Consider the following 23,740-nt stretch of genomic DNA (forward strand, 5'->3'; position numbering starts at 1 on the left):
CGATAGAAATATGCAGATCAGCAGAGGTGGCCAAGTCACAGATTCAGGCTATGCAGTCAACAACTGCAGCCCGAGACACGTCGGTAGATGCATTAAGGAAAACGCCAGGATACATTAAATCAGGACACAGTAAAAACAAACCGAACAACGACAAGCAAACGGCTTGTCACAAATGCGGCAACAAACACGCGCCCCGACAGTGTCCAGCCTATGGGGCAACATGCCACAGGTGTGGGAAAAATAACCATTTTTCAAAAGTATGCCGAGCGGGCGCAGAGAAAAGTAGAAATTACAAGAAAACAAAGACTATTAATAACATTGAGACTGATGGGGACTCACTGTACATAGGTATGGTGTGCAGTGACAAGCACCAAACTGGAAGGTGGCACGAAAGTGTAACAATCAGGGACGCATCAGTCACCTTCAAGCTAGACACAGGCGCGACGCAAATGTGCTCCCCAGATCAGTTTACAACAAGTTACCAGGGATGCCTCGGTTACAGCCCACGAAGACGCACTCATAGCTTTTGGTGGGGCCCACATACATGTAGATGGTGTGGTGTCTCTTGAGTGTGAAGCAAGGAAGCACAGGGCTGTGTTTGATTTTCTTGTGTCGGATCATGCAGATAAACCGATCCTAGGTGGGCAAGCTTGTGAGGAGCTGCATCTGGTGAAGCGAGTTGAAGCCCTTGCCTTACCATCCGCTGTACCGAAACTAGCCAAACCACCTTCTACCAAGGAAGAGCTTGTGGAGATGTATGCTGATGTGTTCACAGGCTTGGGTGAGTTCCTGGAGTCCACCACATACACACTGACGCAAACGCAACACCTGTGATTCATGCATGCAGGAACATGCCCCTCCATAATGGGCCCGCTGAAGCAGACGCTACAGGACTTACAGAACAGAGATGTCATAACGCCTGTCAATGAGCCCACAGATTGGGTCAACAGTCTTGTCGCCACACAGAAGAAGAACGGAACACTAAGGGTGTGTTTGGACCCTTGTGATCTGAACCAAGCAGTTAAACGCCAGCACTACTCCATTCCCACACACGAGGGCGTTCAAGCAAGCTAGCAGGAAAATCCATCTTCACCATATTGGATGAAAAAGACGGATACTGGCAGATCAAGCTGGATGAGCCGTCATCGAAGCTTTGTACCTTTAATACACCTTGGGGCGGTATCGCTTCCTCCGGCTCCCATTCGGGATCAAATCCGCTAGCGAGGTTTTTCAACAAAAGAATTGCGAGACTTTCGGCAGCATTCCTGGTGTATTTATCATTGCAGACGATATGATAATTGCAGCTACATCAGAGCACGAACACGATGAAATCCTGCAGAAGGTCATGCAGAAAGCAAGAGCAGCTAACGTGAAGTTTAACAAGGACAAAATTCAGTTCAAAGTCGACACGGTGAAATACATGGGCCATATCATCACAGCAGCTGGGCAGAAAGCAGATGCTTCAAAGATCAAAGCTATTGTCGACATGCCGACTCGGAAGACAAACAAAGCCTTCAGCGTCTGCTGGGAATGACGAAGTTTTGGCACAGTACATCCAAAATGAAGCATCACTCACAGCACCTTTAAGACAGCTACTCAAAAAGGACACAGCGTGGCAGTGGCAGCCGCACCACACAGCAGCGCTACAGATGCTCAAGGCGACGCTCACACAAGCACCAGTGTTGAGATTTTATGACTACAAGAAACCCTTAACATTGCAGGCCGATTCTTCAAAAGATGGGCTGGGCGCATGCCTACTACAAGAAGGGCAACCTGTGTGCTATGCGTCACGAGCACTCACAGACACAGAAAAAGGTATGCACAAATAGAAAAGGAGCTGCTAGCCATTGTGTTTGCCGCTAAACGATTCCACCAGTATGTCTATGGAAGACCAGTGACCGTGCAGTCTGATCATAAACCCCTGGAGGCGATAATGCGTAAGCCGCTATGCAAGGCACCAGCAAGGTTACAAGGAATGCTGCTGCAATTGCAGAGATATGATCTCACCGTCACATACACCCCGGCAAAGACATGTTCATAGCCGATGCACTTTCACGAGCCACAACCACTAGTGACAACGAGAATGTGAGTGAAGACACAAATGAAGAAAGAGTTGTGTATGCTCTGGAGGCCACAGCAGCGTTGAGTGAAAAAACACTGAGCAGCCTGAGAACGACAGTTGCAGCAGATAGCGTGCTACAAGCTGTGCGTGAAAGGCACCTCAACGGATGGCCAGCCAGAAGGAAGAGTTTAGACAGAACACTCCACAGCTACTGGCCTATGAGAAACAACATCAGTATCCACGATGACATTATTATGATAGGGGACAAGATTGTAATACCCCAAAGCTTCAGACAAGTGATCCTGGAGAAGTTGCATCTCGCTCACCAAGGTGTACAGCGCACAAAAGCCAGAGCAAGAAGAGTACTGTACTGGCCGGGCATGTCGCACGATATAGAGACTATGCTTGAGAAGTGTGAACAATGCCAGCAAATGCAGCCAAAGAACCAGGCCGAGCCGCTTCTTCCACATCAGATTCCAGAGCTGCCATGGATGAAAATCGGAGCGGACATCTTCGAACTGAACGGTCAGTCGTATCTTTTGTTAGTTGATTATTTATCCAAATACCCAGAAGTTCTTAACTTACCTGACAAAAGCGGCACACTCTGTGATTCAGAAGATGAAATCAGTCTTCGCAAGACACGGAATTCCCAAAGAGATAGTGAGCGATCATGTTCCATTTGCCAGCTACGAGATGAGATCGTTTGCAGCATCCTGGGAGATAAAACTAACCTTCTCCAGTCCCAGCTTTCCTTCTTCGAATGGAATGGCGGAGCGAGCCATAAAGACTGTTAAACATGCACTTAAAAAAGCGGCGCGAACTGGAACAGATCCACATCTAGTGCTGTTATCTCTGAGGAACACTCCAGTCACAGGACTGAGTGTGTCACCTGCACAAATGTTGATGGGACGGGTTCTCCGCAGCACACTGCCATGCGCCAGTGCTGTGTTGAGACAGTCAACCCCACAGAACATTCCAGATAAGGTGCGTGGACTGCAGTCAAAGCGGAAATACCACTTTGATCAGCATGCAAGACCATTGCCTGTTTTGACCTCAGGCGATACTGTGCACATGCAAACACGGCGCGGTTGGGAGCCAGCTGTTGTAGCACATCGGCGAGAGGAACCACGCTCCTACGCTGTGCAAACACCAGAGGGTGAGGTGCTCAGGCGGAACAGGAGACATCTGAGGAAAATACACCCAAGTCTGTTTAAGGATACATCCATGGACCCAGATGATCTGTCTGAACACACCGAAGAGCCAGTTGCGCCATCAGCAAGTGACACTCCACAACACCCTCGTCCTGCAAGTATGGACAATACACCCACATGCTACACACGCAGTGGCCGGGCAATAATCGCCCTGCCAGGTATAGAGACTAAGTGATTTGGAAACTTAAAATCGCTCTACCCCGTACCTGAGTTGTTGTGCACAAGTTAGATAACTGTCTTGTTGAAAAGAGCGAAATATGTCATGTTTCATATGTTCATTTTGACATGTCTCATCCAATTTGTCACGTGTTCGTCTGTTTCAAAATACTGCACTGATATGTATTTGCATTGTTCAGGTGATAGGCAATCTAAGGTGTGTTTGACCTAATGTCCCATGAATATAATATTGATAATGTTCCTGCGGTTTAAAGGGTACATTCATGTTACAAGATATTGGAGTTAAGAGGTTGTATCTTTATCTCGGAAAGGAAGGATGTGGTATATTGTAATAAGCAGCAGTTATTACTACCTCCCACCCGTAGGTGGCGCTGGTGTATTGTATGTGTTTGGGTTTTCGAGTGTTGGTAGTAAAAGTTCGGACCTCCACCATTGCCTCGTCTCAGTCCTCTGTGCTTTGTCAAAAGTTGGCCTTGGCCGCAACCCACGTTAAACTGGCAGTTGGAGCAACACTGCATGAAGTCACAACAAAGGAAAACTACCATCACGCATCATCACAAATGGTTTCAATGGAAGAGTGACTGTCAGGACTGAACCAAGGAGAAAATGTGCTGAAAATCAATGTTAGCAGGATTTATGGAGTGATTAATCCAAAATTGAATTTTTTTTGGTTCAAATTGAGTGCTAACATAAGTAGAAAGGCACCACCAGTCAATTTACCTTTTACCTCTTCTTCACCCTTGGTGACAAAGTACTTTCTTACAGGTCAGGAAAGAGATACAACAGTCGCTGTTTACATTTATCATCTATAAAACACAAAGGCTCTGTCCTGTTTTGGATCAGTGTTAAGGATTTTGTACAGCACCGTCACATTTAGAGTTACTGTGCAAAAACATCTGAAAAGAATCTGAGTGGCAAACAAACACACCAATGTGGAAAAAAAAAACACACACACACACATGATGGAGCGATATCATTTAGGGAATGGAGAACCTGGATCTCATCATTGTTGAAGCAGTTTAGGCTCACCTTAACAGAGAATGGATCCTGAAGAACTATTCCTGAAGAATGCTTAAATATATTACTAGAAAGCTTGCCTAAGAGATTTCAAGCTATGTTAGAATTTGTTTACAATGAGTTACACATGTGAATTCGTTGCGCCTATTTTTAATTTTCCTATAAAGAAATGAGAGCTGACTCAAGACTTTTGGACAGCACTAAACGATCTCAAAATATTAACTTACAGTCCAGTAGATGAGACGAAAATACTGGCTCAAGTGGCATTTTATACTGATAACTTGAACAATCAAATGTTTTCATCCAGAAAAAAAATCAACTTTGCGAACTGAAAAAATATTCTTACATACTTCCCAAGTGTTTGAATAGGGTGTTTTTCTTTATCAAAACTTTCCTTATCTTCTCATTCCCTGATGAAGAGATCAAATATGACAGTCTTCATGTGGGTAACTAGAAATTTCAAAGGTGTTGGTACCCATTTGTAGCACATACTGTGTTTGTAGGGAGCTTCACTTCACAACAATTTCAGTCTGGACCTGAAATACTACACCTCAATGTCCCCAAGGCACCTAACAAAGTCTCTAGTCTAACACAAGCATTCAGCCTTCAACATTCACACTTCAGGCTAACTTGGTGTCCAAACCACGCATATCTTTGGAAAGTGGGAGGAAACCAGAGCCCCAAGAGGGAAACTCATGCAAACTCAGTCAGCAGTTAAACATAATTTCATAACTTCATAACAACAACAACAACAGCTGTTATTGCCTTTCTTTGTCACACTTTGGAATAAACATGTTACCCTTTTAATCACGGCTCACTTCATCAGCATTTGGAGCAGACACAATTGTTGCTCTTGACTTAATCTAAACTGTGCTGCGTTATGGATGTGACTCAGTGATTTAGGGTCAAAATATTCAATGAGTGCAAAAAAAAAAAAGTCTCCACAGTGCAGGCACTGATTCTTAATACTTTCTGCTGCTGACAATATAATTCACAAACAATAAACAGGCCATTCTGAAACTTTCAAAGTGTTTTTGTGGACATTGTGCTGCTTTCACAATGTATCACACATTAATGACTTGTGTGTCATGTGTTTTTCTTGCTCCTGATTTTACAGCTTGTTACAGTCAGCGGTACCCTTTAGCGTGATTTGTGCTTTCTCTCCATTCACAGTAGGTCACTGTGCCTCTAGCACAAAATGATGCAGCCAAAAGCCAATGTATAATCAAGGGACACTGTTCAGAGGTGTAGTCTCACAAAAAGTGCCAACTCTGATCACACAGACGGTGCATTGCCCTTGAAAGCCCTGAATTGCTGAACGCTGAAAGCCTAATTCATACATGGCAAAGCCAGAGCTACTTTATGCATTTAACTGTCATTTTTTTTATTCATTCTTCTTCATTTTTTTTCATGATTTAAACTACAAGCATTTACATTTTGTTCTTGCTACAACAGAATTTATAGCAGAAAGGAAAAAAACTCTGTTAGATCTTACCTTCAAAGAGCTAAATATGAGCAACCATCCAGGCTAAAAATCAGCTCCTTTCACTGAGATAACTAACTGCAGCTCAATGCTGCAGGCTGCTACTGACTGCTACTGACTGTCAAGCACAGAGACTCCCATGGTAGCACTGTGCACTGTATACTACACTATGACCACCACCTCCTCTCCACCTCTTTTTAGTAAACACAGCAGCCTGGAGGAGCAGTGGTCTGCCATGTGACCTTAAACACACATCCACACACACACGCACAGTCAGAATCTTCCAGCGATTGCACGGATCCTAGTTCTAACTTGACAACATGCTTAAATTTATTCATTTAGAGAGGAACATATTTTACAATGAAAGCATATCTATAACGTTATTTCATACATTCAAACGGCACAATACATTTTCAGTTACACCTACAACCACAAGATGCAGGTTTAGCATTTTAACTTCATTAGCTATTATACAAACCATACAGGTTCCATTTAAGTTGATTAGAAAATTAAAAGCTTGTTTGAAGCTTTTTAAAAACAGTTTACAAACTGCCTTATCACTTGTGAATGCCAAATCGAGAACCAATGAGCAGGCCCAGGATTATCCCCTGACTCTTTTTGTGTTTATCTATCTGACTTGAAACTAATGATTGACCCTATCACTTGTATTTACTCAGAGGGGGACAAAGTTTTGTTTTTTGTTTTGTTTTTTTTCCACACCATCGTCATTTATCAACATTTAAAAAAATTCAATTTTGGCTTCACTTTCTCAGACCTGGAATTTACACCCATCTTTTCATTAATCTCCAAAGAATCTACAGGGAGTGCAGAATTATTAGGCAAATGAGTATTTTGTCCACATCATCCTCTCCATGCATGTTGTCTTACTCCAAGCTGTATAGGCTCAAAAGCCCACTACCAATTAAGCATATTAGGTGATGTGCATCTCTGTAATGAGAAGGGGTGTGGTCTAATGACATCAATACCCTATATCAGGTGTGCATAATTATTAGGCAACTTCCTTTCCTTTGGCAAAATGGGTCAAAAGAAGGACTTGACAGGCTCAGAAAAGTCAAAAATAGTGAGATATCTTGCAGAGGGATGCAGCAGTCTTAAAATTGCAAAGCTTCTGAAGCGTGATCATCGAACAATCAAGCGTTTCATTCAAAATAGTCAACAGGGTCCCAAGAAGCGTGTGGAAAAACCAAGGCGCAAAATAACTGCCCATGAACTGAGAAAAGTCAAGCGTGCAGCTGCCAACATGCCACTTGCCACCAGTTTGGCCATATTTCAGAGCTGCAACATCACTGGAGTGCCCAAAAGCACAAGGTGTGCAATACTCAGAGACATGGCCAAGGTAAGAAAGGCTGAAAGACGACCACCACTGAACAAGACACACAAGCTGAAACGTCAAGACTGGGCCAAGAAATATCTCAAGACTGATTTTTCTAAGGTTTTATGGACTGATGAAATGAGAGTGAGTCTTGATGGGCCAGATGGATGGGCCCGTGGCTGGATTGGTAAAGGGCAGAGAGCTCCAGTCCGACTCAGACGCCAGCAAGGTGGAGGTGGAGTACTGGTTTGGGCTGGTATCATCAAAGATGAGCTTGTGGGGCCTTTTCGGGTTGAGGATGGAGTCAAGCTCAACTCCCAGTCCTACTGCCAGTTTCTGGAAGACACCTTCTTCAAGCAGTGGTACAGGAAGAAGTCTGCATCCTTCAAGAAAAACATGATTTTCATGCAGGACAATGCTCCATCACACGCGTCCAAGTACTCCACGGCGTGGCTGGCAAGAAAGGGTATAAAAGAAGAAAAACTAATGACATGGCCTCCTTGTTCACCTGATCTGAACCCCATTGAGAACCTGTGGTCCATCATCAAATGTGAGATTTACAAGGAGGGAAAACAGTACACCTCTCTGAACAGTGTCTGGGAGGCTGTGGTTGCTGCTGCACGCAATGTTGATGGTGAACAGATCAAAACACTGACAGAATCCATGGATGGCAGGCTTTTGAGTGTCCTTGCAAAGAAAGGTGGCTATATTGGTCGCTGATTTGTTTTTGTTTTGTTTTTGAATGTCAGAAATGTATATTTGTGAATGTGGAGATGTTATATTGGTTTCACTGGTAAAATAAATAATTGAAATGGGTATATATTTGTTTTTGTTAAGTTGCCTAATAATTATGCACAGTAATAGTCACCTGCACACACAGATATCCCCCTAAAATAGCTCAAACTAAAACAAACTAAAACTACTTCCAAAAACATTCAGCTTTGATATTAATGAGTTTTTTGGGTTCATTGAGAACATGGTTGTTGTTCAATAATAAAATTATTCCTCAAAAATACAACTTGCCTAATAATTCTGCACTCCCTGTATAGTCATTTATATGCTCTTGAATAAAAAAAAAACCTCAAGTTGGTACAACAAATTAAATATATAGCAAATATTATACAATTAGTACTAATGCTGATAAGTATAGCATTTGTTTTTTCATTTTACACCCAAAATAGCGATTAAAAATATTCTCCTTCACTATAATGGGATTGTAATTTACAATAACAAGTGAGACCATAAACTCAGGTAAGTGATTGTTGAAGTCACAATCACATTTTATCTATAATAACTAGACTTATTTTTGGAAACCACAATAGCTGCCTCTATCAGCAATTAGAAAAAAATCACTTTTAAACCTTCAATTTTTGATGACCGAAAGCTACATCCCTGTTTTATATGCCCTTGGATGCCATCTTGTGCAGATGAGGCCTCATGCAGCCAGACAGTGCACACTAGCGTCCTGCCTCCCACCCTGCCTGGACCTAATATGAAGTCACCACTACTTCTGTGAATGTTGTCACGTTGCTATATGAAACGGAACAACACTGGCATTGAATGTACAAAGCTCCACAACATTTACCAGCTATTGATATTTGTGTTTGTCTTCTGCCTGCTGAAGATTTTATAGGCAGCCACCAAAATAGTTACTGTACCTGAAAGTTTAAAGGAATTGAAGCTCAGCTTTAATATTGGGTTGGATCAAATTTGGAACAAAACAATTTCTTATAGTCAGATGTAATTCAATGTAAAATTCACCACCAAGAGTTCCCTGTAATTCAGATGGAGCCAGACACATGTGCTGCTGCAGGCAGATGTTACATTAACTTTGGGATCAGACAGCTGACAGAATGCCAGATGGCCTCTGTGTTCACACACACTTTTTTTTTGTTTGTTTGTTTTGGGGGGGTTTTTTTGCCTGTCCGGCACTGTAGCAATCAAAATTATTGTCTGATGGCCAAGAACAAGGCCCACCAGATTTATTTTCCATGCCATGGTGTAGAAGCCGATACCCGAGGGCCCTCGACGTCTTGGAAGGGGCCTGACAGAGCCAGGAGGGCCAGACCTGCCAAACATCAAGACCAACGCAGAGAAACACCAATGCACCAGGGGGTGGGGGAACCAGCCACTGGAAGCGAGTGTGTTCGAGGGAAAATAGGCCCCCCAAAGGTGAGGGGGCCTGAGAGGTGGCCCGACCTGACACATAGACAGACAAACACAGACGCAAACATGCATTCCCACCCTCATACACATATGCAAATACTCACACACTCACCCAACATGGAGACACAGAACTGTACGCAGTACACACACTCACACTCCCCATACATATTCTATACTCCCGGGTCCAGGCACCAGCACCCCCTTGGGGGCAATCCACCCCCAGACCCAGGAGATGGTTCCCTTTACTCTTGGGTGGAAATGAGCAGACCTCTCCCAGTCCTACAGCAGCAGGGAAGCCCACCAGCTCAGACCCCGACCAGACGGCAAGATCCTCCTCCATGCCCCCCCACCGAGGGGTACCCTCTCCCTGGAGCTAGCTCCCCCACATGGGAGTGTAATTGTTCTCCAGAACAGGCACGCCTATGGGGTCACCATAGGCACCCCTGTTCTCCAGAATCCATCAAGGGCAGGGGGCCCAGGCCCATCCAGACAGGGACCCACAGCAGTAGCACCACCGAGCCTAACAGAGCATGGGGCGACCCACACAACCCCAGAGGAAAATTACACTCCCAGACTACGTAAGACAATAGACACCAAGGTTGAGTTTATCCTCCACCACACACACACACTTGATTCCTCAAGAGCCAAGACCACCTCTCACACACTCCCATGTCTCACAAACTCACATGTCCTGTTTCTCACTGAGTAATTAGCTTCCGCATTCGGGTTCCACCTGCTCATTACATTCAAATAAGATTCAATTATATCAGTTTTAAGAAAGGATATACACTTAACTCCTGGACCACAGCACCCTGGGGGACCTCAAAAATAACCACACTGTCACGATCTGAGGAGACAGACCGTGCGGTGGTGTGTGTGGTGGACCCAGGTGCAAACACAAGAGAGTAGACAGGAGTAAACTGGAACTGAAAGCGAGCCTTTATTATGGTCTCAAACAAAGCAGAAATACCGTGACTAAATAGAACTTAAGCTAAACTGGGAAACAGATACTGATAAACTAAGAAGACTCAGAAAACCATGACGATGACTGTAAAGACTGGCCGTGAGGACATGGAGGGTGGGAACACAGACGACCCGACACAGACTGAATGAAACACAGAGACTAAATACACATAAGGGATGATCAAGGGAAGTGGAAACACATGAGGGGGGAACAGCTGATACACATAAACCTAGTGACAGGACAGAGAACACAGACTTTCAAAGTAAAACAGGAAACATTGAGATTAGACATGACATGAACTAAACATAACCACGCAGACATGACGCATGAACCAGGGAGACGGACTACAGGGGGAGATGACATAAACAACTAAGAAACAAAGGACTAAACAGCAATCTCAAAATAAACTAGATGAACTAAACTAGGGCACAAATGAATACAAAAGATACATAAAACTTAAACACTGGGTCACTCAACCCAGGACCATGACACACAATCAAAAATGGCCATAACAAAAATGCAAGCAATCATTGGCCTAATCATTGGATCTACAGAGAGTGGAAATGCAATGGTGCGTGAGTATGTCGGGAGTGGCAGAAAAGAATGTGAGGGTTGTGGAAGATATGTATGTGTACAGCAGCACAGTGGTGAGGAGTATGGGAGGAGCGATAAGAAGAGTTCAAGGTGGGGATGGGATAAGCTCTAAGCCTTTTCTTGTTTGCTGTAATGATGGATAGGCTTACAGATCGGGTCAGGCAGTCTTCATGGACAATGAAGTTTGCAGACAATATTGTGATCTGTAGTGAAAGAGATGAAGATGGAAGAAACAGAGGTAGTGGGCAAGTTGGACCAGCTTCAACCATCCAAAACAATACACTGCATGGGGTCATTTTCATACACACTATTTCTGCAAGCCTCAAAAAAGGATTTCCCTCTGGGGGCAAAACTTGAAAAAAGAAAAGCAGAGGAATAAAGAAAAGCAGCATGTTAAGAATAAGTTTCCACATGTTTCCATGAGTACATGCAAACTATCTCATAATGAACATTCAAAGTGACATAAGTTAAACAGAAGCATCAAATGAGGATTTACTATTAGACTCTCCAATAATACAAAGGAAACAGATAAAGATAAGACAGGGACATTCTGTGAAAGAGAGCCAGAGATTAATAATAACTCTAACTAATAATTAATAATAACTCATGGGAATCCCCCAGCAGCCTACACCTATTGCTAAGGGAGGATTCAGGGTCACCTGATCCAGCCCTAATCTTAAAAGCAGAAACGGTAAGCTTGTATGTGATGAGAATAATTCTCAATTTCTTTCTGGATTTAATTAGTATGACTCAGGGGTGGTGATTTATTTAAACTAACATAAATATCCTGCTGTTACCAGATTTCAGTAAGGCAGAGAGAGAGAGACCTAATGTTCAATAATCCACATTTCACTGTTTTAACCTCTGGTGCAGTTATGGATAGTATATTGTTCTTTCTCTGTGATTTTTTTTTTTAATATTTAAATTGTTTTTTGCTGACTTTTGGTGTGTTTTGTGGTGGTCTGGCAGCAGACACAGTCTTTAAGAGGATGATGTTTTGGCAGGAAAACAGGAGGAGAGAAGCTGCAGAGAGGCATGTGAGTTTGCAACTTTCACATTTTGGAGGGTTTAAAAAATTTGGCACAATTTCTAGAAATGAGAGCTGCTCCATCTCCTAACAAGACCAGGTTTTCCCAGAAAGTTTCCAAATGGTTTATAAAGCCTGAAGTTTTAGACACCACTCAGACAGACAGCAATGTAAGGACAACATGTCAGAGAAAGGGATCAGAGAAAACCTCAGTCTGAAATTGATTTGTCAAAGTTACACACCAATTTGATATTGATTTTAGTGACCTCTGATTGAGGTAACCAAGTGTCATTATTGCCAATGTCAGTTATAATTTTACAAAATTTACATTTATCCTCAGCCAGCAGATTTGATATTCCTTAGTGTTGCTACTCTGGCCCCTGGAAGGCAGTTTGCTATTGTTGCTGGTTTCTCTAGCTTCACATGTCTGATAGCAGAATCTCCAATAACTAGAGTTTGTCGCACAGTGTGTGTGTCACCAAGTGGACAAAAAATAATTAGCGACATAATAATTAGTGATGGTGTACCGGGGCTTCTGTTTATTACTACTCTTCCTCATCACCAGTGTTGGTCAAGTTACTTGAAAAAAGTAATCAGTTACTAATTACTGATTACTTCCCCCAAAAAGTAATCCCGTTACTTTACTGATTACTTATTTTCAAAAGTAATTAATTACTTAGTTAGTTACTTTTTAAAAACACGATTTACAACCTGAATAGGTGATAAAGCGATAGATCTTTCAGCCCAATTCTACTTTTTCTGCATAATCCATCATACAAAATGTAATCAAATGGAAAAGTCTCTTTTTAAAACTTGTTTTATTAGTTTTAATCTTTTAACTTTATGCATCAAGCATAAAGTTACGCGTTACTGCCCATCTCTGCTCATCACCATCACTCATTCATCCTGTTTCCTCAACTGCTCTGGACAATCTGTTGGTGGAGAGCTAACGGTGGTAATGCACTAACTACAGGGTCCTGGCTAGCCATGGGTTTTTCAAGGGTGCAGAACCAGATCTTGAATTCAGTCATTCTGGCCTCAGGCTACATTTATTACTAGTATTGTTATAACCAAACAAGGATTCCAAGCTATCAATAAACATAAACATAGGCTTTATTTTATCTCTGGTATTAATCTGGATCAAACCAAGACGAACGAGTCTCCAGCAACTGCCCTATAAGAAGTACTACATGGGATACATGTAGCTTGCACAGATTATTATTCACCTTTCAATAAAGATGTGCTGATCTTCTGTGGAGCCTGTTCAAAGCCACTTGACATTCTGCCAGTTGAGGAGAACATTTTGTTATACAATTCATTTTAGCATTTCAACAGACATTTCCAGTCTCCATCTGTTATGAAGCAATTTAATCTATTCTGCACTCTCACCGGCACAAGCTGTGCAGACTCATATGCAATTATAGCCTCTTCATCTGAGGTCACTTGCTTTCACTGAATATTCCATATTATGTTGGCATTTTAATAAAAATGTAAAAAAAAAAAAAAAAAAAATCAGAGTGAAGAGCAGGATGACAATCTAATGACAATCCAAAGCAATCTAAAAAAAGGTGTTTTTGTTTTTTATAGTTTGATTTGTGTCATCTGGTTTGTGTTAACCTGCATAGCAATGGAAATGTGCACAGTGTTTGCAAATATTGTTTAAAGGGAGGCATGTATAATACTTAAATTATCAGTCCTACTGTGGAGCTCCATGACTAAGGTCACATTCATATAGAAAGTGGTTCCCTTGTGCCGTGTCACCTTATCGCTGATGGTTGGTTGGTAGTGGACATTCCAGCCTGGTTGTCTTTACTTCCCTGTCATATGTCAATCAGCAGTGTCCTAAGTATCCCAACTGTGTTGCCAGTAGTTATTTTCCCTGTTTTTACTTGAAGTTGTGGAATGTCATCGACTTTCTGTCGTCTCTACATCGCTGATAATCTCTAAACGTGTGAAGAGGGCTTAACATCGGTGTGTGACTTATCTCCTTTCATTCCAGTGGTTTATTTTGGACGCTGTAAAATTATGTAATCAGCAGTACTGAATGCTGCACTGCGGTGTAACAGGACAGGCCATAAGATCACTATTAACTATCACTAGTGCTGTTTCTGTGCTGTGACTCTTTTTTGTTTTTGGAAAACAATTTTTAAAAGAAGAAAACTTACATATCCTAATAGCACAGGGATAGGGCTGAGGATGACTTAGACCTCAGAGGCATAAGTAAAGATTAATCAGACAGTAACCTTAAAAGCCTGTGGCTCACAGACTGATGAGTTACTCATTTCCAGGTTTTGCTATTTAAATGCAATGTAAGTTTATAAGCGTAGAGTCTGCTTGAATATAAGTAACAATAAAAGGCAGGGACAGTTCACAGACGAGTGAGTTCCCTGCAGCAGTCAGTGGAGGTTACTCATTAAACCTGAAGGTAACTGTACTGAAAAACTGCAGCCAGCCCAGTAACCTATGAATAAATGCAACTGCATTAAATCTACCAGGGACAGAGTCAGATTGCCATCAGTCAAATCTGTGTGCCGACTACCGTGACAGCCAATGAAAAAATTATTCTGATGGGGAGGGGAGGTTTTGAAGTGACTGGCTGCTTTTGTCGTATGTTAGTCAGTCATAGTCCCGTGTAAGTTTCAGAAATGACTGTCATATTATGTGGATATACAACAAGCTGGAGACTATATAAAGACCCAGTTGTGTTATCAGTGTCCATCAGTCCAGCCAGGAAAATGCCATAATATGTAATTAAAGCTCAATAAAGTTCACATTTCAACTATTGATTCCTAATTTTGTAACTCAAGTCAATTTTTAGTTTTGCTGCAGGTTTCAACACACAAACTTCTTACCTCACCTGAGACTCTGCCAGGGTCTACCAGAACATTTCATGGATCTGCCTTTTAAACATGTCCGTGAAAAGATACACCTTCTTGTCTGTTCAAATGAGCAATAATGTTAAAATCCACCTGGACTGAAAAGGTTGCTGCTAAAACCAGAGCAGCGCTCCAGCTGTCAGAGCTCCGTTAAAGTATCGTCCAGCCCTTTCTTCAGCTTGCTTCTCTATCCTTGTAAAGTCCTTTGTCTCAGCTGCATACAGTTATGGTGTGTATTCAACCAGCACTGATCTCAGTCTGTTTTTGTTTGTCTAAATGGCCACTAGACTTCCTTCAATTCTTTCCCAACTTAGGTTTCCTGCCTGCATTGGTTGGTCGGGCTAAATATAGGGACCACACAAGGTAAAGAGGAGGTAAAGAGCAGAGCAGGAAATCTATCACAATATGCTTTTGCACACATTGATGTTTGCCCGTCAGTGCATTTCACCCACTGTGTCTGGTGAAACGCACTGTTGCAAGTTGGATATTTTCTTTCTGTCTTTCTTTTTTTATGTTTCTAAGAGTGACGTTCTACAGCACGGGTGGAGTAAGCACATTTGTGATCCTGCATTGTCGCTGTGTGCCTCAGTGTGTGGGTCACCCTATCCCATGTTCCACTCTAATGACGTTGTACACATTGTTTTGTCTCTCTGGGCTTCTAAAAATGTCTCCCTAAACAAAAGCAATGACTGCACATCCTGCTGCCTGGCTGGACAAAAAGAACTGAACTCCAACTTTTATTGTCTCAGACACACAATTCCAATAAAAGACTGTGCGAGAGCTACTGTGGGGGATGGTTAAGTCTCCTTACATTGTATTTATTAATATTCATGTTTTTAAGATCATTCTAAATGTCATCACATCTGTCTAATATGTATACGCAGTCTATGGTCCACACAGGGCATAAAGCCAAGAGTTGATGTGCTTCACAACAAATGCACATACATATTATTGCAGGGTCTTCCTGCGGTCCTAACCTTTAAAAATAACCTCTCCTCTTCCTCTCCTGGCCTGTCTCCCTTACATCTTTCTCAAATGTAAGTAAGGTCGCTCAGTTTTTTCTCTTCTTTTGAAATAGTGCAGCTACACTGTGTGACAACCTGCAAACAAACAGTTTGTGTTTTTATTGATATTTGTTAAGCTGTTAGAAGTGTTGCAAAGCGTTGCCACAACATATAAATATCTGCACTCTGGCTTATACTGCATTTGATTTTGTCTCTTTTGTACCTCTAAAAGCCCCAGTGATGGGGGATAACCAGTAAGACTGGTATATCAAATTGTCATCTTTAATTCGAGGGGGTTAATAAAATTGCATAATTGCATTAATTATGTAGAAATTACAACAATTTTACAAATTGTTCCATTCCAAGAGGCTCAAAAGTAATTGGAAAAACTGGCATAATTTAAGAATATCATGCAGTCACTGCCTGCCTGAACTTAAAACTCTACCAAATGTTTCTATTCCACCCTGACAAACATTACTGCTACTGGACAAATGTCCAGTTCAGTTGGTGAGCTGGCCAGTGCATTCCTTATTTTTAAGAATACAGTAGAATTTTGGTTAAGCCGTAGCTAAACTTTTGGTATCTTTCTGATTTATCTGATTTGTTCTCTCTTGTAATGGGAATGCAAAAGGTTACCACTGTTGCCTTGCAGCAAGGTTCTTGCTTGAACCCGAACTTTGGGCTTTTCTTTTGCTGGGTGAGAGGTAGATGAAATGCTTCCAGTGTGTATAGAATGAAACATTGTATGACTGACTTAAATTTGGCTTGTAGTGTACAGCAGGTCAGAAAAAAAATAAATATAGATAAATGCCAATCCACTTCCATTTAATGATGGCCTTGCGGTGCTCCACTAAACAATTACCGAATTTCAACACTTGGAGCTTTTGGTAAATGGACTGATTGTTATATAGCGCTTTTCTACTCCCCTGGAGTACTCAAATCGCTCTCTACAACATGCCACATGCACTTTCTCTATACCTAGTGCTGTCTAACTACATTCACACTCCGATGGATGCATCAACACTAACTTGGGGTTAGTGTCCTGCCAGAGGATACTTAGCATGCACACTGGAGGAGCCAGTGATCGAACCACCAACCTTCCGATCAGTAGGTGACCTGCTCTACCTCCTGAGCTACAGCCCTTAATTTGTTGTCTAATAATGAATGAACAGGCCTCACCTGAAACTGCTTATCAGTTGATTCATCAATAGTCTAATCATTTTTAAGACTCTGAAACTGGAGGGCTCTTTATAAAAATGACTGTAATTCTTGAAGAGTTTATTTTAAAAAGGTTTTACATTTAATTTAATCTGTTTAAAAGTCTACACTACATCATATCTTCAGTTTTACTAAGCTAAATAGCTATTTCCAAGCTGCTGATTCAGTATCAGGTGAAGCAACTGCTTAACCTGATAAATGTCTTTTTGAAATCAAAAGGATGGCTTTTAATGTGCTAGATGGAGGTCTAATGTGAAGTCACTAGAGTTCCACCACAATCTACATATAAGTGATGTTTCTCAGATGTTTCTTTAAATCATCTGTTAAAGCAACCATGACCTGTCAGGTGCTTTGGTCATTCAAACTCAAACTTTATCCTTGCGTAGCACAGTGTGACCCCTGATTGGTGTGAAGTGCTGTGTAGAAATAAAAAAAAATGTTTCAAATATACCACATTATCCTCTGCCTTATAGCAAAACAATAACCTGCAATAACTAGAACAGTACTACCTAAACTAACTGCAAGCTGTATATTCATGGTTTAAAGTAATAAAGAATTAAAAATATGCACCTACCTTACTGTGAACACTGCCAGCTTACATCTGCTACAGAAATCATGATCCTATTGTCAGTACTCATCAGGATAACCAGCAATATGCAGAAAACTCAAAGTGCTGCAGGTTATCTCTCTACCCAAAAATTCCCCTCCCATCCTGGCTTTTTTCACACACTCAGTCCAGAAATAGATTCAGAATTTACTGGAAACAAAGGGTGGTGTGCAAGACAACTCTGCAAATATCAATGAGTAGTCTTGGTACATCTAGACAGAGGGGAAGAGCAGACTTTTTCTATAAGCAAAGTGAAAAGATTCATTGTAGCTGATTCATCAGTTAAAGTGTGTCATTCTGGCTTTAACTCCCTTTTTCTTTTTTTTTCTTTTTTGATCATTTTATTTTAAATTTCCAAAATATAATACAGAAACAAAAACAGCCCCCCCACCCCCAAAAAGAAGAAGGAAAAAAAAAAAGGCTCGGTTGCGTTACAGGAAAAACAGTTAATTCAAACAGACTTGCACTTCATGATATATATACATATACATATACATACATACATACATACATCTACATGCATATATATATATACACACATATACACATACATACACATACACAAACCTGAAATTAATGAGAGTTTACAAATCTAGTTTAGCCCAGTCTGGCTTTTGCAAAGTGTTCCAAAAAGGGGTTCCAGACATTCAGAAAAGAGTCTTTTGAGTATTTACTGAACCTTTCCATATGTATTATGAACATCATGTCTGTTACCCACAACTGAAAGGAAGGAGGGGTGGGGGACTTCCATTCCCTCAGTATTATTCTCTTGGCAACAATCAGGCCTAGTTCCAGTGGCCCCTGCAATTTAACCGGAAGTAGCTCTGACGTGGGAGAACATCCAAAAATTACAAGTTCAGGTTCAGGCTGTAAAGGTTTCATATATGCCTTGGAGTACCAGTCAAATATTTTAAACCAAAAGCCTCTTAATGAGGGACAAGACCAAAAGGCATGAAACAACGTGCCTTCTGCTCGTCTACACCTGTCACACATTGGGGAAATAGAAGGATAAAACTTGTGCAATCTGACCTTAGAATAGTGTAACCGGTGGAGGATTTTAAATTGAATTAATTGATGTCTACTGTTTATAGAGCAGGAATGGATTTTGGACAGACACTTACTCCACATAGATTCGGGCACCCTCATGCCCGATTCTTTCTCCCAAGCCTGCCTAATCTCAACGGTATGCACTACAATAGAGTCGCCAAATAATTGTACAATTTTTGTGATAAGATGTCTGGAATCAGGTTGGCTGTTGAGTATTTCATAGATCCCGTGCTCCGAATGTAAAGTTGCAAAGTCTTTAAACTTAGTTTGAATGTAATGCCTGACCTGCAAATATCTATAAAAGTGTGAATGTGGCAAATTATATTTCTCTTTTAGTTGACCAAATGACAAGAATTTGTTATCAATATACATATCTTTAATATACACTAAACCCTTGTCTCTCCAGTCATGATAAGTCTTGTCTTGCCAAGGAGGCATAAAATCATGATTAAAACATATTGGCGTCTGTACAGATGTGTCTGGCAATACCAAAAATCTTCTAATCTGATTCAAGATTCTGGTGGTTTGTTTTAATACAAAACCCAGACATTTATAAGTGTCTAATTTTCCAAGCTTAGTAAATAACATAGCCGACAGAGAGGAATTTTTCACTAATTCAGCTTCTAGTCTAACCCACAATGGGGACGTCGATACCTGATTATCCGGGGAGTCCTGCTGCCAGAACACTAATGCTCTGATATTAGCAGCCCAGTAGTAATGTTTAAAAACTGGCAGACCCAGCCCTCCTTCTCTCTTAGTTTTCTGCAAATGCACTTTAGAGATTCTTGCCCTTTTACCATTCCAAATATAGGACTGAAGGATTGAGTCCAATTGTTTGAAAAAGGCTGCTGTAAGATAAATGGGGAGATTTTGACATAAATATAAAAATTTAGGAAGAGAAATCATCTTAATTGAATTAATACGTCCAATCATTGACAAAGGTATGGCTTTAACTCCCTTTTAGGCAGACTCACCACTGGCAGCAATAAATAATTGAAGTAATTGTTTTCTGTATGACTTTGTCAGTCTGAGGTCTGGATGTTTTCATTTGCTTAGCAGTACCTGCTAAGATGTATAAGGATAGTACTGTGAACAGTTGGCTAAACGCTAATCATCTGTTGCAGTGTTCCTTTAGTTTCATTACTGAGTTTCATCAGTGACGCTGTGCCTCACGATGCTGCTATGCTGTGTGTCTCTTCTCTCCACCATGATCCAGGATGTACTGACATTATGTTTGAGGAAGGTATTTTAATGGAGCCATAGAAGAACAGGACAGCAGTACTTTGCCTCCTGTTTGGGCTGTTAACACTTTTTGCACTTTACTTTTTGGTCTGCAAATTTTGTGACAAAAAATGTCACAGGTAACTATCACACTGCCCTTCTACTGATACTTTTACTGGTGGAATTACAGTTTCAGATGATAATTATCCCCCACCATTACACTGTCCATAACAGCATTCGACATGTTTCTCATTCAAAAGTTGAACAGCTTGAGCAAGATGGTGTTTAACAATACACTGAAAGAAATAGATTTAGATGCAGGGTTTAATGCGAAATGATTTTTAAGTAAGCTGGAGAGCTTATATCTCTTGGCTGGCCTGGGAGCGCCTTGGTGTTCCCCCGGACAAGCTGGAAGAGGTGGCTGGGCTTCTCTGCTTGGGCTGCTGCCCGGCCCCGGATAAGCGGAAGATAGATAGATAGATGGATGGATGGATGGATGGATGATGTAAGGTCCAGGGCTCCATCACAGACACATGCACAGGAATCTCTTTCTGTGCAACTCAGTTTCCACTTCCAGGTCCCAGCGCAGACAAGGACAAAAGGTAAGTCAAAGTCTCAGAACAGCAACAGAGCAGTCATGCAGAGATAGGAACCAGCTTCACGAACTGTTTCCAGATCATCAACCAGGTATCAACTGACCAAACAAGTTCTTCCTTCCTCTTAAGTAGGAGACTGGGATCAGATAACTACCAGCAGGTGAGTTCATCACTTCCAGGTGCAGTACCCAAAAGGGCAGAAACCAGAGAAGCACTAAAGCATAAGGTGTGACTACTTTTAATGACAAATGCATCAGTGCACACTTTCACTAGGATGAATGTGTTTGCAACGCTAGGAAACAACCAACATCAATCTGATGCAATAATCCATGCTTAATATGAGCCTGATGTAAGTTTTTCTAGCTATCTGATCATTTTGTTAGTGTAGAGGTGTCAGTCATTTTTACAGAATTTTTAGAACTCTAAGGTAAGTTTGACTTACTGGTCTTTGATCAGTGGTTGTTTATCAATGGTCATGACGTTTTGCATATTAATAATCAAGGAACTGACCTCACAGCCCATTGTTCATTCGGAGGGCTGGTTTCAGTCATTGTGCAAATGTGCTGTTCATAAAGTTGGGGAAACCCGCAGTCAGCTGAGACTGAAGAAGTCACTTGGACGATATATTTCTCCCACTGAAAATGTCTAGATGAACAGAATAAATATTTTGTTATTGTTTTGTTTTGATATTTCAAAGTAGAATGGGCAGCAGAAACATCATGTTTCAGGCCTCTCTTCTGTGTAACTAGCTCCCAGTTTGGAATTCGGGAGACAGACACCCTCTCTTATTTGAAGATAAGGCTTAAAACTTTCCTTTCTGATAAAACTTATACTTAGAGTTGAACAGATGACCCTGAATCCTCCCTCAGTTACACTGCGACAAGTCTAGGCTGCTAGGGCCTTCTCATGATGGACTGAGTATTTATTCTTCTCACGCACTACAGTTTCTCATGGCAGGTGACTACACCTTCCTGAGCCTGGTTCTGCCAGAGGTTTCTTCCTGTTAAAAGGGAGTTTTTCCTTCACTTTGTTGCCAAGTGCTTCCTCCAGAAGTCCAAAAGTTTCAGTTTTCTCTGTACTATTGTAGGGTCTTTACCTTGCAATATAAAGCAACTTGTTCTTGGGTTTTTGGCTTTATACAACATAAAATATGTATATATATACATATATATACTTACACCCAGCACGCCCCTGCGGGCGGTTTATCCTTCAAGCTCGGGTCCTCTACCAGAGGCCTGGGAGCTTGAGGGTCCTGCGCAGTATCTTAGCTGTTCCCAGGACTGCGCTCTTCTGGACAGAGATCTCCGATGTTGTTCCCGGGATCTGCTGGAGCCACTCGCCTAGCTTGGGAGTCACCGCACCTAGTGCTCCGATTACCACGGGGACCACCGTCACCTTCACCCTCCACATCCTCTCGAGCTCTTCTCTGAGCCCTTGGTATTTCTCCAGCTTCTCGTGTTCCTTCTTCCTGATATTGCTGTCATTCGGAACCGCTACATCGATCACTACGGCCGTCTTCTTCTGTTTGTCTACCACCACTATGTCCGGTTGGTTAGCCACCACCATTTTGTCCGTCTGCATCTGGAAGTCCCACAGGATCTTAGCTCGGTCATTCTCCACCACCCTTGGGGGCATCTCCCATTTGACCTCGGGACTTCCAGGTTATACTCGGCACAGATGTTCCTGTACACTATGCCGGCCACTTGGTTATGGCGCTCCATGTATGCCTTGCCTGCTAGCATCTTGCACCCTGCTGTTATGTGCTGGATTGTCTCTGGGGCATCTTTACACAGCCTGCACCTGGGGTCTTGCCTGGTGTGATAGACCCCAGCCTCTATGGATCTTGTACTCAGAGCTTGTTCTTGTGCTGCCATGATTAGTGCCTCTGTGCTGTCTTTCAGTCCAGCTTTGTCCAGCCACTGGTAGGATTTCTGGATATCAGCCACCTCCTCTATCTGCCGGTGGTACATACCGTGCAGGGGCCTGTCCTTCCATGATGGTTCCTCGCCTTCCTCCTCTTTCTTGGGTTTCTGCTGCCTGAGGTATTCACTGAGCACGCTGTCAGTTGGGGCCATCTTCGTGATGTATTCGTGGATGTTTCTTGTCTCATCCTGGACTGTGGTGCTGACACTCACCAGTCCCGGCCCCCTTCCTTCCGCTTAGCATACAGCCTCAGGGTGCTGGACTTGGGGTGAAACCCTCCATGCATGGTAAGGAGCTTTCTTGTCTTTATGTCAGCGGCTTCTATCTCCTCCTTTGGCCAGCCTATTACCCCAGCAGGGTACCTGATCACGGGCAGGGCGTGGGTGTTGATGGCCCGGATCTTGTTCTTACCGTTCAGCTGACTCCTCAGGACTTGCCTGACCCTCTGCAGGTACTTGGTGGTTGCAGCTTTCCTAGCGCCCTCTTCATGGTTCCCATTAAACATGGGATCCCCAGGTACTTGTAACTGTCCTCTATGTCTGCAATGTTGCCTTCTGGTAGTTCAATCCCCTCAGTTCTGACTACCTTCCCTCTCTTTGTTACCATCTGACTACACTTCTCCAGTCCGAACGACATTCCAATGTCATTGCTGTATAGCCTGGTAGTGTGTATCAGTGAATCGATGTCTTGTTCACTCTTGGCATACAGCTTGATGTCATCCATGTACAGGAGGTGGCTGACAACCGCTCCGTTTCGTAGTCGGTATCCGTAGCCAGTCTTGTTAATGATCTCACTGAGGGGTTCAGGCCTATGCCAGAACAGCAGTGGGGACAGAGCATCTCCTTGGTAGATCCCGCACTTGATGGTGACTTGTGCTATGGGCTTGGGTTGGCCTCTAGTGTTGTCACGCCATCCCCATTGAGTTCCTGATGAAGGCTCTTAGGGTCCTGTTGATCTTGTACAATTCTAGGCATTCCAGTATCCAGCTGTGGGGCATTGAGTCATAGGCCTTCTTGTAATCAATCCAGGCTGTGCACAGGTTGGTCAGTCTGGTCTTGCAGTCTCGGCTGACCGTTCTGTCTACCAGTAGCTGGTGTTTTGCGCCTCTGGTATTCTTGCCAATCCCTTTCTGTGCCCCATGTATATATATATATATATATATATATATATATATATATATATATATATATATATATATATATATATATATATAT

At 42.2% G+C, this 23,740-nt stretch overlaps 1 protein-coding gene across 7 annotated transcripts in view; it reads right to left on the minus strand.

Moving 5' to 3' along the window:
* The window catches only part of rasgrp3 (RAS guanyl releasing protein 3 (calcium and DAG-regulated)), a 107,076-nt gene extending 89,310 nt beyond the window's left edge, over window positions 1-17,766 (minus strand). Inside the window, exons 1-2 of one of the 7 annotated variants that reach the window (XM_039621534.1) lie at window positions 14,892-15,142; window positions 13,261-13,316 (exon numbers count right to left, since the gene is read on the minus strand). The gene's annotated coding sequence lies outside the window, so the exon portion shown is untranslated. Of the gene's footprint in view, window positions 1-5,962; window positions 6,096-13,260; window positions 13,317-14,886; window positions 15,143-17,706 lie in introns of those variants that run through there. The other 6 variants (XM_039621533.1, XM_039621536.1, XM_039621532.1 and 3 more) reach the window with 6 other exon arrangements.
* Between the last annotated feature and the right edge of the window lie 5,974 nt (window positions 17,767-23,740).

The sequence above is a fragment of the Oreochromis aureus genome, linkage group 13 (assembly GCF_013358895.1).
Source record: "Oreochromis aureus strain Israel breed Guangdong linkage group 13, ZZ_aureus, whole genome shotgun sequence".
NCBI lineage: Eukaryota > Metazoa > Chordata > Actinopteri > Cichliformes > Cichlidae > Oreochromis > Oreochromis aureus.